A 21,467-nucleotide genomic window follows, 5' to 3' on the forward strand; every position below is an offset into this window, starting at 1 on the left:
TTATAAGTAAAGCAAATATAAGTAAAATAAACTTTCAATAAAACCAGTATATAATTTATTATTTAACCTGAGACACTTGTAAGAGTAAATCTATCAGAGTTTCTGAGCTTGCACGTCCATGAGTCACCTCACGTGTTGAGACACTCTAGGTTTAGTGAACCTAGAGAAAATTATTTCACTCACTGTTATAAGCTCAAATTTCACCTTATCAAATTGTGTTATCCACATTTTGGCTAAGTATTTCTAGGATTAAGTGTCTGCTTTTATCCCTACTCTCTCCCCAGTCCCTTACTTCCCCTTGCAGTTTTTTAGACCTAATCTGAAGCTCTTACCAGTGCTGTCATTAATTCTTTCTTTTTCATGACCACAGCTTGTTCTCATATCTAAGTTTACAGACTGGATATTGTTTATGTGGACAAGTAGGTTATCAATCCATATTATTGAGTGTTAACTCATCAACAAACACTATGAAATCTGATGATAAAAAATCAAATAAGATATGACCCCTAGTAACAAGGAACAATTGCGATCAATTGCTAAAGGCAAGTATATCTTAACAGTTAACTTCTTGACCACACACAGCTCAACTGCAAGGTGGTACTTTAATAAAAACATTTGCAGCTGGGTCACTTTTCTTTGGGCCCAGATTGTCCTGCATGATTGAATCACAATTAGGTGTAAGTTAAATGACAAAAGCTTTTTCCCTTCTGCTGTCTTCCTATTGCTCAAAGAAAACAAGATAGTGCTGAAATATGAAAACAATGACCACAGTAAAAAGTCAAAGATCTTAATGGTAGAACGAATAAAAGCATGTGTGAACATCCTCAGTCCTAGATTTATAACTTTATTGTTATCTTCATAAATGTCAGGAATCTCATTAACCAAATAACTAAAATTATTAATATTATTCTATGTGTGTGTAATGAAACAGAATGCAGAAATTCAGTGGAGCATTTGTTACAGTCACAGATATGTATTCAAAGTACATTGACTATGGGTGGAAGTGCAGTCAGCCTCTCCCAGAATGAAAACAAACTGTGACCTCCTCTGTTGTATTCAGGTAATAATCGTTGGATACTGCCAGATGCCCTGATGACACAGGATGACATGCAAAAAAAACATGTCTTCAGGTAAAATTGCCCCAGTTTCTAAGGGAAAACTGAATTCAACCTCCATATACAGATGAAAGTAAAGAAAATGGTTTAGCAGTGAAGGACCTTGCAAGTACCCTGAGAAGCTAGAATGTTGTGAAATGAAGTAGAAAATATAATAGAAAAAAACCATGTTGCAAAACAATTGAGTGTGAAGTAGGAAAGTATAATTATAAAACAATAGAAATTTCTATAATTGAAAGTATTTTTTTTACCTCCAAGACTAACAAAAGGTAGAAAAAACTTGTTGGAGACCCAGTTGCATATCAGCTAATAACTAAGTTCTAAAGTTTCTTAAACATTTGGATTTCAAGAAAATTATATCAAAATTGTCATACATAAGAAACAATTTAACTAGAGTAAACACTTGAAGAGCAATGTAAAAGCTATAGTGCTTCAAATAAGTCTGAAATGAAGTGAGCAAAAACTGTCAGGCTGAAGAAGAGCAAAATGAAGCCTAAGTAAAAGAAAAAAAAATCAGAGGACTAAGAAAGGCCTAGAGATACAGCAGATAGAGCTTAGATGTTGGTGAACCAAAAAACTCCATGTAGCTAACCAGACAGGCATATCAATCAGAATTCCTCCAGCACAAAGAAAAGTCCTACGTTAGCCTATGTTAGCTATGGGATATCATGAGGAGGGCAGAATTTTCTTGAAAAGAAAATAATATGCTATGACCTCGTAGCGTAATGGTAGCACATCTGACTTCAGAAAATAATATGGAATAGCCTTGCCATGCCTATTGGAGTGTGACAAATATTTCTCTTGGGTGTTGCAGAGAACCACTGGGTTCAGTAGATAACTATACAGTGTTACAGCTGGATATAGTGCACTTTTATTGCTGCCTGGAACAACTGGGTTGCCTTGACAAAGCCAAAAAGGAAATTAAAGCTGGCCCAGAAAAGTTTTAAAATTATTGTGGAGAAAATCATCGGAGACTGGTTCAAATAAAAGGAAGTTGTTGAAAAATTGCTTGAAGGTATCTGAAATTATTACAGTGGAATTGATGAAGGAGCTTGTATCTCAACAAAGCATGTTAACACTTTAAAGAGCTATATACTGATCTATCAAAAGTTTACAATTTGTTCCACTTGGAATTTACTATCCTGGATGCCTGGCTTCTCCTAAGGGCATATAACAAGAACATGGATCAGATAGTTATCATATTACCAACTGCACAGAAGAATTGACCCAAATAAGGAAAGAGGGAGAGACAGGGGAGAGAGAGTGAGAGAGAGAGTGAGTGAGAGAGAAAGAGAGTGAGGGGGGATTCTGCATAGAGAACAAACTTTTTTAAAAGAATGGGCTAACCCACACACATGGCCAAGCAAGGCCCTCAGCAAGCCAATGGGAACCTAGACAAAACTCTAAAGATTATTCTCAGTAATCCTCAGATGTGGTGGTTGAATGATTCAGATCTTCAGGTCAACGAAAAGCAAGAAATTCCTTCTCTGGAAAATATTGAGCTATTGGTGTACATGGATGGGCTTTGAGGCAATAACAGCCAAAGCTTCCCTTAGACCATTCAGGAAAAACATCCAGATTGCTCAGACCCTGACTGACAATGGAGAAAGTCTTTCTCCTAACCTATAGCACTAAGTGGAAGATTCTTCATCAACATCATCTTAGTCCCCTTCAAGCCCTACAGATACAAATGTTTAGTGCCTCACAAATGGAGGTGAGGACACAGAGGCCATCAAGGATATATTAGGAGATATTCTAGAATATGAAAAAATAGTATATTGATTCAGCTATGGAAGATGAAGAAATTATTATTATAGGGGACTTACCCTATGTAGAAGATACAAAGTCATCTAAAAAGAATATAAATGTTAAGTTTATGCATATAAATTCTAGCATTATTAAAAGTCTGAAAAAGTTGATCAAATGCAACTTTTATTGTACTTTTACATTTCATTTAAAATGCCCAAATTCAATTTTATTTATTTTGTATTATATGAACTATTTAAATATATGATCCTAATGAGTATGAAGAGATACTAATTAAAACTAAAGACCAAAAGTAATAACTTCAAAAACCTTAAAGGTTCTTGGTTGAAGTAAATATCACAAAATCACCCAGTATTTTGCTTAAACACAAGGACACACATATATATGTAGACAATTTCATCCTGTGTAAAAATAAGTGTTTAGCTTTATTTATTTATTTATTTGTATTTCATTATTTATTTATTTATTTAAAACCTACATTTTAAAAATGCTTTTCAACATATTTTGTTCTGGGTACTGAGAGAAATACAAATGAAATATTAGTAATGAATTTAGTATCCAGGTGTGTGATAGTAATTCAAAAAGTAAAAAGCATGTTCACCAAACATTTAATACTATAATGTTCTCCTCAAGAAAGATAATTAGGAGAAAGATAATTAAAGTAATTAGATAATTATTTTATAGAAATTCAAAATTAAAGAAAAGAAGACTAATCATGGAAGTCCCTGAGGAAGAGGTAAAACCATCTCTGAACTTTAGAAGTACAGAGTAGCTGTTGGGTGAAGACTGACTTACCATAAACACTGACTGGAATATGAGTGTGTTTTAGAAGGAGCCACTAGATGTGTCTGGGTAAATAAAATAAATAAATTAATGAGTATTTAGAGGTGATTCTATTACAAAGTTCTGGAGATGTAAGGTAAAGAAGAATTAGTCAACTTTCTCATTCATTAAAACATTTGTGACTTTTCTTATTTGTTGTTTTATATTTTACTTGAGCCTTTAAACAGATCTATTATCTAATAATGACATCTATTTATGTCAAGATTTTTGAAGGCAGAGCTGCTTTATTTATTTAAATAATGCACCATTTATATTGCATGGCATAGGCTTTAAGATAGGTAGGTAGATTTCTAATAGGCTAAAATTTTAAAAGTCTAGATTATTTTTGGAAAAAGAAAACAAATGTAAATAAACTAAAGGAGAAATTTCATTTGAGTATACCAGTAAATCTTAATGGAGCTCTTAAGATATTCAAAGATTTAGACCTGAAATGGAAACTTCAGAAGTGTCTAAATTCCTTTCTCAGTGAATTAAGTTTTCACAAGGAAAGGTGGCATACCTTATAAAAGTGAATATTTTTCCTCTCTGTTACATAGTGTCAGAAAACATGTCTCACAGATAGTAGTTTTATATTTGTATTTCCTAGTGATGACTTGTATAAGACATAAATTTCAGTAAATTGTTTTAGTGAACTGTATTACAAAGGCTCACATTAGTGACTTTCTATAGTCCTTACTTCATTCATGACTGAAATTCTAATTTTGACAGCTATTTATTCAAATCTAAAAGTCTCTACAGATTTTTTCTTATTTCAGATTCCATTTAAAAATATTTTTTGTTTAGTCACTTCCTACTAGTCCCTTCTTATGTTTAAGTTTGTCATCTTAAAAAAATATTAAAATAATCAAAACTGATGTCTCTCTTTTTCAAATCCATACTTTCAGTTATATTATGTGTGGCAAACCTTTTCAGTATGTCTAGCCAAATAATGGTTTTAAAGATATGAATATTTCATGAGATATAAAAATGCAAATAATATTCAAATCAAATTATGTTTACTTAAAATGAATAAAGACATTTAAATGTAAATAGTTGCTCAGGTATTTTCTGTGTTGGCACTAAAACTGCATAATTTTTATTTGCCTCTTAATTTTGATGCTTATTGACTGTAATAAAGTACTATCATATAATTCTCCATTTCCAATTGATGGCTACAAACATTGTATAGAGTATAATTCATGTATTTTTGGGGTTCACTTATCTATGTATTTTGCTTCTTCAAATTCAGTGTTTTAAAATATGCAGAACAAAATATTAAATAATAGAAAAGCTCTTAAATTATTTCCTTCAATTCAATCCACAGAACTTAATTATTAATTATTTTAATTCATGTAACCCATTATTCAAGATAAGATTTTAAAACATTATTTTAATATACATGGGAAGTCCTCAAGAATAAGTGAGATTCTAAAGAAACTCAAAATGTGAAAGTTGCAACTATGTATGGAACACATTATCTCACATTAACAATGCTATGCACAAGGTTGAAATTTTCTTGTTTTACCCAACAAACTCTATTTTTTCAATAATGAACTTGAGCAATAGTAACATATTGAGTGACTCAAAATATAAATGAGAATGAATTTGTTTCTACAACAAGGCATATTTATAAGTAAAGCAAGAGAGATTATTGATTCAAAATTCTTTAGGCTCCTTAATCATTGACCCACATTATCTCTCACCCAGCACCATCAAAAGGGCTCCTTTTGGTGACTCCTACGGTCTAAGCTAAATCTGGATTAATAAGTACAGGACAGAGGTTATGGAGAAAAATGAATCATATACACCAAGATTTGGAATATAGGAATGCACTGATATTTGGATATAAAGAGAAAGGAAAAGTGAGTAGTTATATGAATAGATCTTGTTTGTCTTTCTGAGAATATCTCTTCACTTGACTCTCTAATAACCCTCCTTCTTTTCTTTCTAATCACACCCCCAAAGAATGACCTCTGGAGTTTTCCCTATATCATCCTTGGTTGTCACTAAGCTCTTATTCATTTTATGGCCTCTGTTGTGGAAATGTCATTAAGCTTTTCTTTAGAATTATTTTTTCTGAAGACTACAGCATGGCCTTTGAATTTCATCTTCTTCCATTTTATATTATAACAAATGTCAAAAGATGGAAAATTACTTTATGCCATGACCACCTTCTCTATAGTTACAAAATCTGGATATAAACACAACTGTCATTGTGTTTAAGAAAAAAATGATTTAGTATCATTTGGTTGAGCACACAATCAGTTTTTGGCATTTTTATGGGGTTTTGAATAGTCTCAGATATGTTCCACATATGTTTCATCCTTCTTTGGGTACTAATAGTTTTGAGTAAGAATTGTCTTCTCATGGAATTGACTTAAGCACAGGATGGAAATCCCAACTGTGTAAGCACTTTTCTAGTCATTGGTCAACTTATACTTACTAACACTCAGTTGGCTAAAGTCAGTCATTGGCAAAGTCAAAATCAAGGGGTAAAAATATTATATACACTTAACATACATTTATTTATTTATTTATTTATTTATTTATTTATTTATTTATTTATGAGTTTTCAGTTACTGTTGCCCTGCCCTTTTCCCCATTGCTCTTCCCTCCTCCCACTCCCACAGTCAATCACTCCCATTGTCTGCTGTGGATACTGGCCAGCAGTGTCCAAGGCATTATGGATGAGATATGAGATAAATTCACATGGACTACTAAGTCCTGTGGAGGAAAAGGGACAGCACAGCTACTCTCTCAAGGGAAGGGTGCCTCAGAGTGGCCTGGCCGCTCTCTCTAGGGGAGAGCACACCAATCCATTCATTCACAGATTTTTATTGGCTTTTAAGTTGCACAGGAATACAGGTAAAGTTCATTAATCATTGTCAGGTAGTAAGGATCAAATAATAGATAGCATACAAAGAATTAGGAGGGCTTATTCTGAGTCAGGGTCTGTTAGAAAAAGGGCTACAAAACTTTGGGAAACAAACTCATTTCCTGCATGGACCTTTATCATTTAATTGAGAGCATTCTTAGCGAAGCAGGTTTCACAGGAGTTTATGTATTCTTTCTCAGGCCTGATCACCTGGGGAAACCCGGACTTTCCAGCACAGGGCTGCACAGCCCTCTGTCATTGTTTCAGGCTTAAGTCAGGCAGAGGAGGCAAGATAGCCAAGAAATTAAGATACTTCTCTCAGGCTTTGTCAAAGCTGAGGGGCAATGGTGCATCACCCCCTTTCTCCATAATCCCTCAAGTCCTTCCCTGGGGCCTCCACGTGACCATGCCTGTCTTAGATTGTTCCCCCTTGGGGAGTCTTACCCATCATTGGCTAACTGATCAAGCATTGGGGGTTACTTATGGAAAAAGGAGCAGAAGCGGTACTCCTGCCAGAAAGATAAGCTTTGTCTCTCCTTAGTGGCTTATGGTCCAAAGGTCGCTCACTCAGCCTTAGCCATGAGTGGGTTACAGCTCCTGAAAACAGGCAGGGCAGCTCCCAACAATTGTCCATGCCCACAAATCCTCTATTTGTGTACCTTTACTACCTTTTCTGTCCCCCATTATCCCTCTTCCTCCTATCTTTCCTTTCCAGTCCCTGTCAGTTTGATCTTTATTTCTAAGTCTCGGGTTCTATTTTGCTCAATTGTTTGTTTTATTAATTAGGTTCCACCTACAGGTAACATTATATGGTATTTGCCTTTCACCTCTGGGCTTATTTCACTTAGCATAATGCTCTGCAGTTCCATCTATGCTATTGTGAAGGGTAGGAGTTCCTTCTTTCTTTCTGCTTCATAGTATTTCATTGCATAATGTACCACCATTCTTTTGATCCACTTATTCACTGATGGGCACTTAGGCTGTTTATAGCACTTTGCTATTATAATTAATGCTGCTATGAACATTGGGGTGCACAAGTTCTTTTGAATTGGTGTTTCAGGATTCTTAGGGTATAGTCCCAGCAGCGGGATCACTGACTCAAAAGGCTAATTCCATCTTTAGTTTTCTGAGGAAATTCCATACTGTTCTCCATAGTGGCTACAGCAGTCTGCATTCCCACAAACAGTGTGCTAAGGTTCACTTTCCTTTATATCCTCTCTAGCACTTGTTGCTCATTGGTTTATTAATATTGGCCATTCTGACTGGTGTGAGGTAGAGGTAGTATCTAATTGAGTTTTAGTTTGCATCTCTCTAATGTCTAGTGATGTTGAGTATTTTTTTCATGTGTCTATGGGCCCTCTGTATGGAAACTATAAACCTTGTAAACATATATATACACTCAACATAGGAGCACCCAAATATATAAGGAAAATCTTGAAGGATATCATGAAAGATATAGAGAGCATCACACTCTCATAGTAGTGGATTTTAACACCCCAATGTCTACAATAGACAGATCTTCCAAACAAAGAATCAAAAAGGACACCCTGGCACTGAATGACATGCTAAACCAAATGGGATTAACTGATATTACAGAATCTTTAACCCCAAAGAAGTACAGTATACATTATTTTCAAATGCATATGGAACATTTTCAAAGATAGATACATGATAGGACACAAAACAAGCCTCAATAAATTCAAGAAAATTGAAATCATATAAAGCATTTTCTCAGATCACAATGGCTTGAAACTAGAAACCAACCTCATAGAAAAAAAACTCAAAGACAGTCAAATACATTGAGACTGAATAATATGTTATTGAACACTGAAAGGGTAAACAATGCGATTAAGAGAGAACTCAAGGAGTTTCTGGAAACAAATGAAAATGAACATACAACAATCCAAAACTATGGGACACAGAGAAAATAGTCCTGAGAGGAGAGTTTATAGTAATACAGGCCTCCCTAAAGAAGATAGAAAAATTTCAAATAAACAACCTAACTCGACATCTACAAAAATTAGAGGATCAACAGCAAACAAAGCTCAGAGCTAGTAGAAGGAAGGAAAGATTCAAGATCAGAGTAGAATTAAACGGCATAGAGGCTAAAAGAACAATCCAAAGGATCAATAAATCCAGGAGCTAGTTCTTTGAAAAGATAAACAAAATTGACAAGCCTTTAAGCAGACTCATCAAGAAGAAAATAGAGGACCCAAATAAATAAAATCAGAAGTGAAAAAGAAGTTACAACCTATACCACAAAAAATGCAAAGGATTGTCAGAAATTACTATGAACAACTATATGCCAAGAAATTTGAAAACATGGGTGAAATGGACACATTTCTAGAATCATCTAATCCTCCAAAACTGAGTCAAGAAGAAGTAGAAAGCCTGAATAGACTGATATCAACTAGTGAAATTGAAGCAATAATTTAAAAACTCCCAGCATACAAAGCCCCAGACCAGACAACTTCACAGGACAATTTTACCAAACATTTAGAGAAGAGCTAACACTGATTCTCCTCAAACTATTCCAGAATATCCAAGGAATCTATTCAAGAAAATCCAATACTACCAAACTCTTTATGAAGCCAGTATTATACTAATTCCAAACCAGATAAAGACAAAACAAAGAAAGAAAACTACAGGCCAATATTACCGATGAACATAGATGCTAAAGCCCTCAACAAAATATTGGCAAACCAGATCCAGCAATACATTAAAATGATAATACATCATGATCAAGTGGGATTTACTGCAGGGATGCAAGGATGGTACAGTATATTCAAATCAATAAATACGATACACCACATAAACAATATGGAATACAAAAACATATTCAACATTTTAAATAGTATAGATTCTAAAGTCAAATAACAAAGACTGTAGATATATAGATGATTAAAACAGTGAGGCAATCAATATAATCTACCATAATCATCAAACACTATTTTGGTAGCATATTGAAAAAATAATTCTGAGATTCATTTAGAATTAAAAAATATTTGCACTTAGTCATTTTCAAGTTTATGTTTTTGGAAAAGATTCAATTTTTTCACTTCTTATCTAATTTCTAAATATTCTCCAAAGGCCAACCTATTTCCAACATTTTATTCTCTATAATATGGTCACATTTTTACTAAGATCTTTCATGAACTATTTCACCTTGCCCTTAGTTAGAGACTTTGGTAAAATTCAGAGAAGAGATATACTGGTATATTGCATCAAAGCTATAGATCAGGTTAGGAAGAACTAACAATATTGTTGAGTTCAGCTATGTTCTTATTGATTTTCTACATGCTGGTTCTGGCCATATCTGATAGAGAGGTGCTGAAGTCTCCAACTTTGATAGTTGACTCATCTATCTCACCTTGAAGTTCTATTAATTTTTGCTTCACATAACTTGGCATTGTGTAGTTATGCACACACATATTAAGGATTGTTATGTCTTCTTGGAGAATTGACATGTTTATCATTATGCAATGCCTTTCTTTATCCCTTATAACTTTCCTTGCTTTGAAGTCTCCTCTGTGTGAAATTAATCTAGCTACTGTTGCTTTATTTTGATTAATGTTAGCATGCTATATTTTTCTCCATCTATTTACTTTTAACCTATATGTATGTATTTTTTATATTTAAAGTAGACAGAGATATACATGTAGCAAAACATATTGAGTTAAAATGGAAAAAAATACCTAATCCTTTACACTAACTATTTTTCCCTAGTTTTTAGTAGGTAAAAAAAAAACATTTAGAGTGGAAGGTGGACAATAACTTTCTTCCTTCTAACTATCAGGGAACAAATGAGAATTTGGAAACAGATTAATTTTAAAAGGTGACCAAAATTCCTGTAACCGAATGAGAAAGAAAGAAATTTAAAACAGAAGATCAGATTGGTAAAAGAAGGCCTGATAATGGAAAAATTTTGCTCTAAGTTTTGGGCTAAAAAGCTGCATTATCTTGTACTTGATTTTGTGTAACAGTAAGCCCATGGAAGGTTTTAAAGAGTAATAACATACCTGGCTTAACCTCTTGACAGGAACACACAGACTGCTATTTTAAGACAAGACTCTAAGTACTAGCTGTGACAACTAACCATCAGCCTCTGCCCTCTGTAGAGGATCAGCTGTGTAGGGGCAGGGTGGTCTGTAGCTGTCCACTGGGTATACAGGCTCTGGGGTTTCCCAGATGGTACAGGCTCAGGTCAACCCTGCATTTTGCCTGGTGCCACCCTGCCTGAGCTATAAAACAGAGATGACTATTTCTTGTGTTGGTTTTAGAGATTCCCAGGTGAAGACAAGATGTCCATCTAGGCTGGCTGCTGCCAGTTAGTGAGAGGCATGATGGGTGTATTTTCACTGAAGCTGGCGTTGAGAGTATTGAGAGTATTTATGAGGCTGTGAAATATGGGCCAAGGCCATCCATTCCTATGGAAAAGCAGGTTGGGTGGACCCATAGGTTGGGTGGGATGGAGTCTCTGGGGGCCTCCAGGGCAGGGCAAACAGGTTAGCCAGATTGATGGAGATTCTCAGATATGACACTAGCCCACCTGCTCTGTGACTCTGGTGGGGGTGGGGAGATAGTTCAGAAAAGGGACAATGACATCTGCTCATCTTGATGCCAGACACTTCAGTTTCTCCCTATATGCCACTGATGCCTTTCAAGCTGCTACCCCCATGCTGGAGCTCATAGGAAGTGAGTCTGAGTAAGTCCATGTGTGGATTTTTTTAAGAGAAACTACTGCAGACTCCAACAATTTCTCCCACTGACTCAATCCTTGATGTTTTTCACAACCAGAACTTGTGGGGACTTATCTTCCTGGCATGGGAACCCTCAGCTTGGGGGCCGGTGTGGAGTGAAGACTCCTCACTTCTGAGATAGCCCTCCTGAATTTTTATCCACCACACGTGGATGTGAGACCAGAGCATTCCATAACTGCGCCCCTCCTACCAATCTGAATGGATGTGGTTTCTTTAATTCACGGTCGTCAGACTTCTATTCAACTTAATTTCTGATGGGTCTGAGTAATGGTTGTCTATATGTTAGTTGTAATTTTGATGTGGCTGTACTAGAAGGCAGGCCCTCTCTGCCTATGCCACCATCTTCAGATGGTATTAAATTTAAGATGCTTTGGGGACATTCAATTAATTATAGTTGTTCAGGGAACACTTAAAAGATTTAGATCTAAAACTCTCAAAAATCCTAAAACTTTGGATTTCTGTATACTTTATTTGACAAAATATTTTTAGAATATCTATTTTCTTGGAAGTCAACGGGACACAATTCTAGTAAGATTTTTTCTCTTAGTTATTGACTGCTTTACTTACTTTTGTCTAAACTTTGATGCTCTCTTGTGCCACTGCTGTCATTCCCCTAGAATTCATAGCCACCAACAGAACATTCTCCTACTCTTTTATCTACTTCCTAACTACCCATTCATTCTTTTATTTGGTCTTTCCTCCTGCCTTTTCCATTAATTTATGTATATTGGGTTATCCTATATTATAATTGCTGAATCCAACAAACCACCCATTCTTAAATTCTTTTTTTAAAGATTTTATTTATTTAGTTTTAGAGAGACAGGAAAGGAGGGAAAGAAACATCAATGTGTGGATGCCTCTCACATGACCCCAACTGGGGGCCCAACCTGCAACCCAGGGATGAATCCTGACTCAATCAAACCCTTTGGTTTGCAGGCTGGTGCTCAATCCATTGAGCCACACCAGCCAGGGCTATTACATCCTTTGTATGAGTTAGCAATTGCTTCATGATAAAGTGTTATAATTCTTGGTGTTTAAACAAACGATATTGTGTCACAGTTTCTGTGGGTTGAGAATCTGTACAGGGTTTACCTGGATTCTCTTCCTGTCTCACAGAGTGTAATCGAGGCAAGTGCCAAGACTGAAAAGGTTTTAAGGTTAGACTGAGGGTGGATCTGCTTCCAAGCCCACTCAAGTGGTTGTTCACTAGTTCCAGCTCATTGTGGTTATTGTATGGAAAGTGATGAAAATGAAAGTTATGACTTATGAAATGATCATTCTGTTTCAGAGATAGCTAAAGCTCACACATTAAATATTTTGTTTAAATAAATTCTATTAGATAGTACATAATGTTAATTTTATTACGATAAATAATGTTATTGATTGTTCAATAAAAGTGTGAAGATCAGGCAGAAATTGGACTGAGGCCGCTATACTCGAGAAATGCCGACTCTTGCTGGTCATCACCATAGCTGGGAAGGGATTCTTCTATATAGACTTCAAAGTGCATAGCTCTGCTGACACCTTGATTTTAGATTACTAGCATCCAGTACCCTTGAGAGAATAAATTTCTGTTGTTTTAAGCTATCCAGATTGTGGTAATTTGTTATGGAAGCCCTAGGAAACTAATAAATAAATTTAATCTTGGTTTGAAATATTAAGAGACTGATAAAGTTTTATGCCAAGTTCTCTAAATTGCTATATCAGGGATGTGTACTTATTCCTTTGTCTTCTTTTAAATATAAACTTGAGTAGGAGGGTGACGAGGAAGGAGAGCAGGTGTGTAATTTATAGTTCATTAAAATGTGAACATATTTTTCCTCACTAGAAAGGCCAAATTTATTAACATAAATATATCAGCAATTATAAATGTGTTCTGGAAATTTTACTATGGAGAACTTCTTAAGATTGAACAAAGAAAATCATCAAATACTTTGTAGTGTTGTTTTCTTGGTATTAGTATGATTTCTAGTTTTGTGGCTACTCCTTTACTATAATCGTTGCCATTTCTAAATATGTGATTTCACTTCCCCTACTGGTATGTGAGCCCCATATTTGAAAAGACCATATTTATGATGTTTGCTCTTTTATCCTCTTGTTTTTTAATAATGTCTGATACATAAGTACCATTCAATAAGTACCTGTTTAATTACAAATTGTTAAATTAAGGTGCAATTTGTTTTAATTTTTCAACACACTAAGGCAATATTTTCACAATATAAATATTATTGTGAAATCCAAACATATGTAGTCATGATCTGGCAACATAACTGGTAGGACAGAGGGATAAAAACTTGAAGAAAAGTAATCCAAATGAGCAATAATCTACATATAAAAGATATTTCTTTAAAATATTCAAAGAACAACCTAACAAGTTTCTATTTTTCTCTCTTGATTGGCAAAGAACTAGATAAATAATAATAACCTAAGAAAAAAGACAACATAGTGAAGATAAATTGACCCATGTGATAGTAAAAAGACACCCACAGACACACACACACACACACACATACACACACTACATGCTTAAAAACAAAAAACAAACAAACCAAACAACTTACCTTGGCTTCTTCCAGATGGTGATATTTTATTTGTTTGTTATTGCTAACATGTCTATTCTAAGTATTAACCCACAGATATGCATTATTTTTATCTTAAATATTAACAATACATAATGGCTAATCACAATTTCAATGTATTACTCAATCTTAAGAATTGTAAGCAGTGTCTGGCACAACACCATCATTTTATAAATAGTAATGGCTATCACTGCCATTTTCATTATTGGAAAATCAAGGGACAGTCTCTGTTATGAGAAAACACAAGGTTCAAGATGAGATCTTAAGGATTAACAACATTTACGACTTTAGACAATATTCTGTGTGTATATGTGTGCATTTACATGTATCTATTAGTGAAACTAGGTAGGTTTTTATTTATTTGGTTTATAATTACATATGCAATCTTTAATTGCTTGATTTCCTGTGAGTAAAGTGTAATCTATATAAAAAAAGCTAAATCAACAATCTTCGGAAAGAAATGATCTGATAAATCATCAAAATGATTCATTGATGAAGCCAAGTTCAGATTATTTTAATTAATGAAATGTAACTTTAATTAAATGATTTGAAAGTCAAGTAGCCTCTTTTGAGTCAGAATGTTATTGATTTAAGTACTACTTTAATCTAATAAGTTGGATGTTCAGGTATCTTGATCTTACCTTACAAAATTCTAAGGTAAGGGAAAATACATCTGGCTTAAAATCAAGCTATTAAATCCTTAAAAACCCAACATGTGCTTACTAGACTTATCATGGTAATTATTTCATTAGGTATTTAAATGTTGAATAACTATGCTGTACATCTGAAATTAATATTGCATGTTAACTATATTTTAATTTTAAAAATCTAGAGTTAATCTTATATTAAACAGAAACAAATATATTTAAAAATAATCAGTTATAATTTATGGAATTGTAAAGTTAGTATCAGCATTGCATGGAAAAAAAGTACAATTTTATAGTAATTATTTAATTTCACTAACATCCTTTTTGCTGTAAATTCAACTCAGTAGGTATTCATTAAGAAACTGCTGCTTGTGTTTTCCAAGCAGATTAGTAGGCTCTGAACAAACAGGGTTTACATGAATAAAACAGTATTTTAGTTCCTATTACATAAGATTAGCTCCCCGAAAAAAGAGATCTCACTCAATCTCCCTTTAAATTTTTACTAAAAGATTAAAATTAATTTAATTCTACATTAATAATGAAATGATAAAATTCATGTTGTTATTCAAAATATATTTTTAATCATTTAATTTTCCTATATTGTTTAGTGGATAATATAAATATTTAATTACTACTTTACTATTTGCCATTATATTCTCATTTTTTAGGGATATATTATTTTTATATTAGGATATGATCTATTTTTTAAAATACTATTTTCAGGACAGTTTTAGGTTTATAGGAAAATTACACAAAGTATAAACAATTCCCATACATATATCCCCCCACTATAACCCCCTATTAATATCTTCAATTAGTGCTGTAAATTTGTCACAGTTGATGGACCAAATTCAATACATTATTATTAGCTCAAGTCCATAGTTTACATTTGGATTCACTATTCATGTTATATGGTTCCATGAGTTTGGACAAATGCAAAATATCATATCCACCATTAAAGTTTCACACAATGATTTCACTGTCTTAGAAATTCTCTGCACTTGACCTGTATGAATTTTTTAATTTATTTATTATTTTATTGTTATATTACAGTTGTCCCATTTTTTTTCCCATTTTGCTCTCCTCCACCCAGCCTACCCCCTTCTCCTCCAGTCAATCCCAACCCTGTTGGCCATGTCCATGGGTCATTCATGTATGTTCATTAACTAGTTCATTTTTATAGAACTATTTATCTGTGAATTGCAGGAATACTTATAAGTGTTCTTCTGTGTACATATAATGATATAATGGGAGGATTTTGAGTAGAAATTTCTTTATAATTCTCTACCTTATGTCCACATCAATAAACTTGAATTTAGAGAGCTATTATCATTACAATAGAAGGTTAAAGGTAAGAGTGTATATATTTGTGGTAAATTTATATACACACACACATATATATACATACACATATTTTAATACTAGAAAGTGAGATTATCAGTGTAAGTACCTACATCCTTTAGACAATTATACTGAAAAGTGAACAAAGAATAATTATATTTATCTTATTTTCAAAAGACAAAATATGTATCTAATGAAATAAATTATTTATTTAAAAGAAGAGTCCTTTAAAACTACTTTGAAATATGTGTTTTTGGGAGAGACAAGCCTCAAGTGGACATTGGGAAATCAAATGCAATTTGAAATATTTCATTTCTACATTACTGATAGTCTCTGTTATTACAGCTCCTCCCATAGTTAAATAAGAAATGTGAACTTTGTGTCAGCCAAAGAGAGTAGAAAATAACCCCCAAATTCAATACTATTTAGTCCAATTTATGAACTGATTTGAGGCAAGTAATTCAGATACTGGAAAAGCGGCCTTTCATTTAAGTACCAAAAAATCCAATTTAATGCAGTTGTTATCTTTACTCCAGTCAGGAAAGCTGTTTCATCTTCATTTTAGTCTAGATTGCTACTACATGAAGTGATGGTGGATTTACATGCTTGGTTGTATAATTTTTTTTAAAGAGCTGAGATTCCATCATTTTTAGATTTCATTTGCCATTTCAATTCTTAATCTAGAAAGGCTCAAAGCAGAAAATGGACATGGTGATCTCATTATTTTAAATTAACTCAGCTTCACAAAGAGAGAGTGATTAGGTAAATCATTAGCATATGTCTAAAAATTGAAGCTGTTAATATGTCTCCCACTCTGATACTTTAAATGAATCAAAAGTATTTATTAAAACCCATTCCATCAATGCCTTTAAATAACTGCTACCAATGTTTGAATGCCAAGTATTTTTTATATTTTTTCTTCTAATCTCTACCTGGATTTTCTCTTTGTTTCTTTTTTCTATATGCCTCACTTATAACTCTCATTTAAAAGATAGTTTATTATGAAAATACTGAAACAAATGAATACTGAGTAATAGGAAACAAAATTTAACTATAATATGTAGATAAGCAAGTTATTTAAAAACATATTAGAATTAGAAATTAGATGATCTGAGAAAAATAGTCTGATAACTCAAGTGAAAGGATGGCAGGGAAATGAGAAATGGACTTTGCAAATATAGGGAGTAGCTGTAAAGTATAAATAATTATACAATTATACTTACTACCTGCAGTTTTACCTATTTTAGTTCATTCACAGCTTGTAAGTAATTTACTTGGGTCTTTTCTGGCATAAAATGCTATCTGTCCAATATATTTTGCCTTTTCTCCAGATGTGATCCAGGTCCTCAGTATCTTGTGGTTACACTAGGTTCACTTCAATTGTTTTATTGTCAAACAATTCATCTATCCACAATTAATTTACCTTAACTGGAATTGTTACATTGTTTCTATAAAATAATCCCTATCCTACCACTGTCCCAAAGTTACTGGATAAATATAAACTATTGTTTAAAATTCAAGTAATTCTATAACTACTTGGATTCTATAATAGTCTATCTAGCTCTGATCAACATCATCAAGAGTCTTTTGTTAGTATTTTCAGATATCAGTTTCAAGGGAATCATCATTTGAATCCAGAAATGTAGATGTGTATGAAGTTTAAGAAGTCAAAAGTCTGTATATTCAAAAGAAATCTCAGAAATTTAAGATAATTCATAAATGCAACTAGTATCAACTATCAAAACAAACAAGGAAGTAAACAATAAAACTGTAAAACCCAGATGTTTAGAAGAACTCTGATATTAATTTCATGTTATAGCATATTCACTCTCCCATATTCATCATTACTGTGTGGCTCACTTATTGAGATAATGCACTGCTTTATTTCCTGTTATTGGTATCTAATTCTTTACTCCTAGACATCTGGCTCTCGTTGAATTAAACAATCCTCATTCAGCACAATTACCTAAGAGTGTCAGAAAAGCTCCAGATTTAAATTCCTCCATACCTTCCTGTTTTTAGTAAAAGGCGTCCACAACTCACAAATAATGAGCACAGTCAATGTGGTGGTCTGGCTAGGAAACACAATATGCTGTACATACCATATATGAAAATAAAATAGATAATATCTGAACACATTTTAAGAGTGAGATAAGATGCATTTGTAAGGGAATTCGCTTCAGACTCAAAGAAAATGGAAATAAAATTTTCAAGGCATTTTGACATCAGTTAACAGAACTGAACACATTATATTGGGACTATGACATGCTCAGGCAGCATCCAGTTTTGACAACTGTGGTATGAAGTGAACATAATTTCAAATTCAAATATAAACAAAAGTAAAAATAACAAGCATTATTCATTGACAAGACAGTACTGAGATAGATTCATTTAAACCTATTTTATCAATACCTAGATTGATCTCCGGCTCCTGATTCATAGTAAAATATCAAAGCTTCAGTGAATATATATATGAGACCTGTCAGGGAAAAGTCTAGCCCAGGGGTGTCAAACTCATTTTCACTGAGAGCCACATCAGCCTCATGGTTGCCTTCAAAGGGCCAAATGTAATTTTAGGACTGCATAAGTGTAACTAGTCTTTAACAGTTAAGAGCCCAGTGCTGCTGCCAGATAATACAAGGTGGAAGGCTGGATTCAGCTCACAGGCCTTGTGTTTGCCACCGATCTTCTAGTCATTGTTGATATAAAGAAAACAGCCTGTGCAACATCGATGTAACCTGGCAACCAAGGAGAGTGGACTGGAATGCACATGTGGGAACAATGATGACTTCACTGCACTAGTCAGTGGGGGTGGTAGATGTCATTGAGTGAGAATGTGTACTATGTGGTCATCACAGTCAAAATAATTGAACAATTAGATTGATGCATCTGCATCAAATTTGTGTTACACTTGAACATTCCCTTGTAGAAACTATTAGGATGATTCAGAAGGCTTTTGGGACAAGGTAATGAGTGAAGTGCAAATAAAATTATGGCAACTGGCGATTGGCAGCTTCATCAAAACAATGTGCCTGCTCATGCATCAAGGCTCATGCAGAGTTTTTTGGCAAAACACCAAATCACCCAAGTGATTCTGTCCCTTAAAGCCCAGATTTGTCACCCTGCAACTTCAGGCTTTTCCCAAGACTACAATCTCATTTGAATCTCATTGATAAGGGAAGAAATTTCAGACCATCAATGAGATTCATGAAAATACAACGGGGCAGCTGATGGCAATTGGGAGAACTGCGTGAGATCCCAAGGTGCCTACTTTGAAGGGGACTGAGGCCTCATTGTCCTAGGTACAATGTTTCTTGCATGAAAAATGTCTCTATTTTTCATATTGTGTGGCTGGATAATTTCTGGACAGACCAAATCTATATTTGTATATATTATAAATATATTTGATATATTAATATATTTAAATATATTAAATATGTATGTAAATATATATGTATAAATATTTGACAATAACTACAACATCAACCTTCTCAAAGTTGACCTTAGACAAATGTAATAACATACAAATAAATTTTATCTGTAATTGTTTTCAGTATTCATCACTTAAGAATCTCAAGAATCCCAACCTTTTAGAAAACAGAAAACAACCCTCATTTTACCTACTTAGTAGTTAAGATTAGGTTTTTATTTCAAATGTTCTTAAATGACTGTGTTTTTCAAAAATGAATATAAGAAACTTGAATAAAGAATACAGGAAGTTTTTTCTGTCCTTATAGCAACAATTCCCTAATTAATATGTATCATTTTTATTTTAAATTTTGTGTGCAAACTCTATATTTATTTTTGTATAGACAAAACTGTAAACATGACATTGTTAAGTGTTGTATTTCTTGACATGGACAATAAAAATATTAATTCTGTAAAAGGAGCTAGCTTTTGTTTTTTAGAAATATGCTTCTGAATTCTCTGTACCTGTGTTTTCATAAACTGAGAAGTACAGTGCTAAAAGAAATACATTAGCTCTCCTTGTGTCTGAAGCTGTTATCATCTATTTACCCAGTGGTATTTTTAATCCAAAACTCAATGAGGATCCAGTAGTATCACTAATGCTCAGATGATTGGACAGACATTGTAAACCAAGAACTCTAATAGGGTAAACTAATGGGAGGATATTTGAATTGCTCTAGGAGTGGCACATATGTGTGTGGATGCAGTCTTAAAGAAAATTACTATTAAGGAGATGGACTTTGGGTGATTCTTCACAATAAAGACATTATTAGTAGTAAAAATATCACAAGAATCCTAGGCACGGACTTATGGTAAAATAATTTGGGGTATTTGGAGTAGAGAATATATGTAGTATAAGGAGCAAAGTAGGCAAAAATATGTTAGAGAAATGATCATTTCATTGTAATTAGCTAAATAGTAGAAAAAGTATCTGCTTATTGAAGTATGTATATGCATTATCATATCCATCCAGGCCTTGAACAAAAGAAGAAAATTTCAATACACTTATAACATCAACTTTACCTTCATTTCAAAACTTGATAGAGAAGAAGAAAATAACCGAAAGGCAACCATAGATCATATAACTTATGGAAATACCTAATTAAATTTTAGCAAAATTAATCTTAAAATATCAAAAAAGAATAAAATTTTAGAAATTCATTAATATGATTCATAAACCAATCAAATGAATAAAATCCAATAGAAATTCCTAAAATATCAAAATAAAATTAAAATAGAAGAAAATAAACAGAATATATTGAACTGGTAGTTATTGTCTCTTGGGAAATTGACAATATTTTTTCACTGTGTTTTTATAACTTGGTTGATACTTAGAAGTTACTCATGGGTCTGATTGTCTTCTTTCTGTGTGTGATTTTTTTGCTTTCTTTTTAAAATTGTATTGTATATTTTCCATTACCATTTATCCCCCATACCCTCTTTCACCTCCACTTATCACCTCCCTCTGCCATGACAATCACCACTCTGTGATTTTTTCTTACTGATTGTCTTTGTTCTCTTTCTCTCAATTTACACACACACACACACACACACACACACAAAATATCTTGTTTGGTTTTATATGTGTATAATACATATAATTATATAATACATAAAATCTTGTTTGGTTCTTTTAACATATTTTGTGATTCTGTGTGAGGTTACTTACTGAACTTCATTGGTAGAAGCACAGAATGATTTTTTCTTTTCATTATTTGTTACCTCTAATTAATGAGATGTCAATATAATGTTTCCAATTTCTCATGGGTGACTCAATGTCTTATTTCTTGTTTCCTATGTCTTTGTTTCACTGTAATGCAGGGGTCCCACCTTCCAGGCAGTAGACTGGTAATGTGCTGGACTAGCCTCACAGCAGGAGGTGAGCTTGACTGTTATGCCTTTGAATCATCCCTAAACCATCCCCCCAACCCCTGGTCCATGGAAAAATTGTCTTCCACAAAATCGGTCCCTGGTGCCAAAAAAGTTGGGGACCATTGCTGTAATGTACTCTGGATAATTTCCTTGAATCTATTTTCAATGCTCTAATTCTATCTTCTGCTGACTTTTATCTGCCCTCTAACTCTTACACTGAG

General features: G+C 33.5%; 1 pseudogene; it reads left to right on the forward strand.

The window, feature by feature from the left end:
• Positions 1 to 1,115: 1,115 nt before the first annotated feature.
• Positions 1,116 to 21,467, forward strand: part of LOC114508816 — a 29,221-nt pseudogene continuing 8,869 nt past the window's right edge.

Source organism: Phyllostomus discolor, chromosome 11 (assembly GCF_004126475.2).
Source record: "Phyllostomus discolor isolate MPI-MPIP mPhyDis1 chromosome 11, mPhyDis1.pri.v3, whole genome shotgun sequence".
NCBI lineage: Eukaryota > Metazoa > Chordata > Mammalia > Chiroptera > Phyllostomidae > Phyllostomus > Phyllostomus discolor.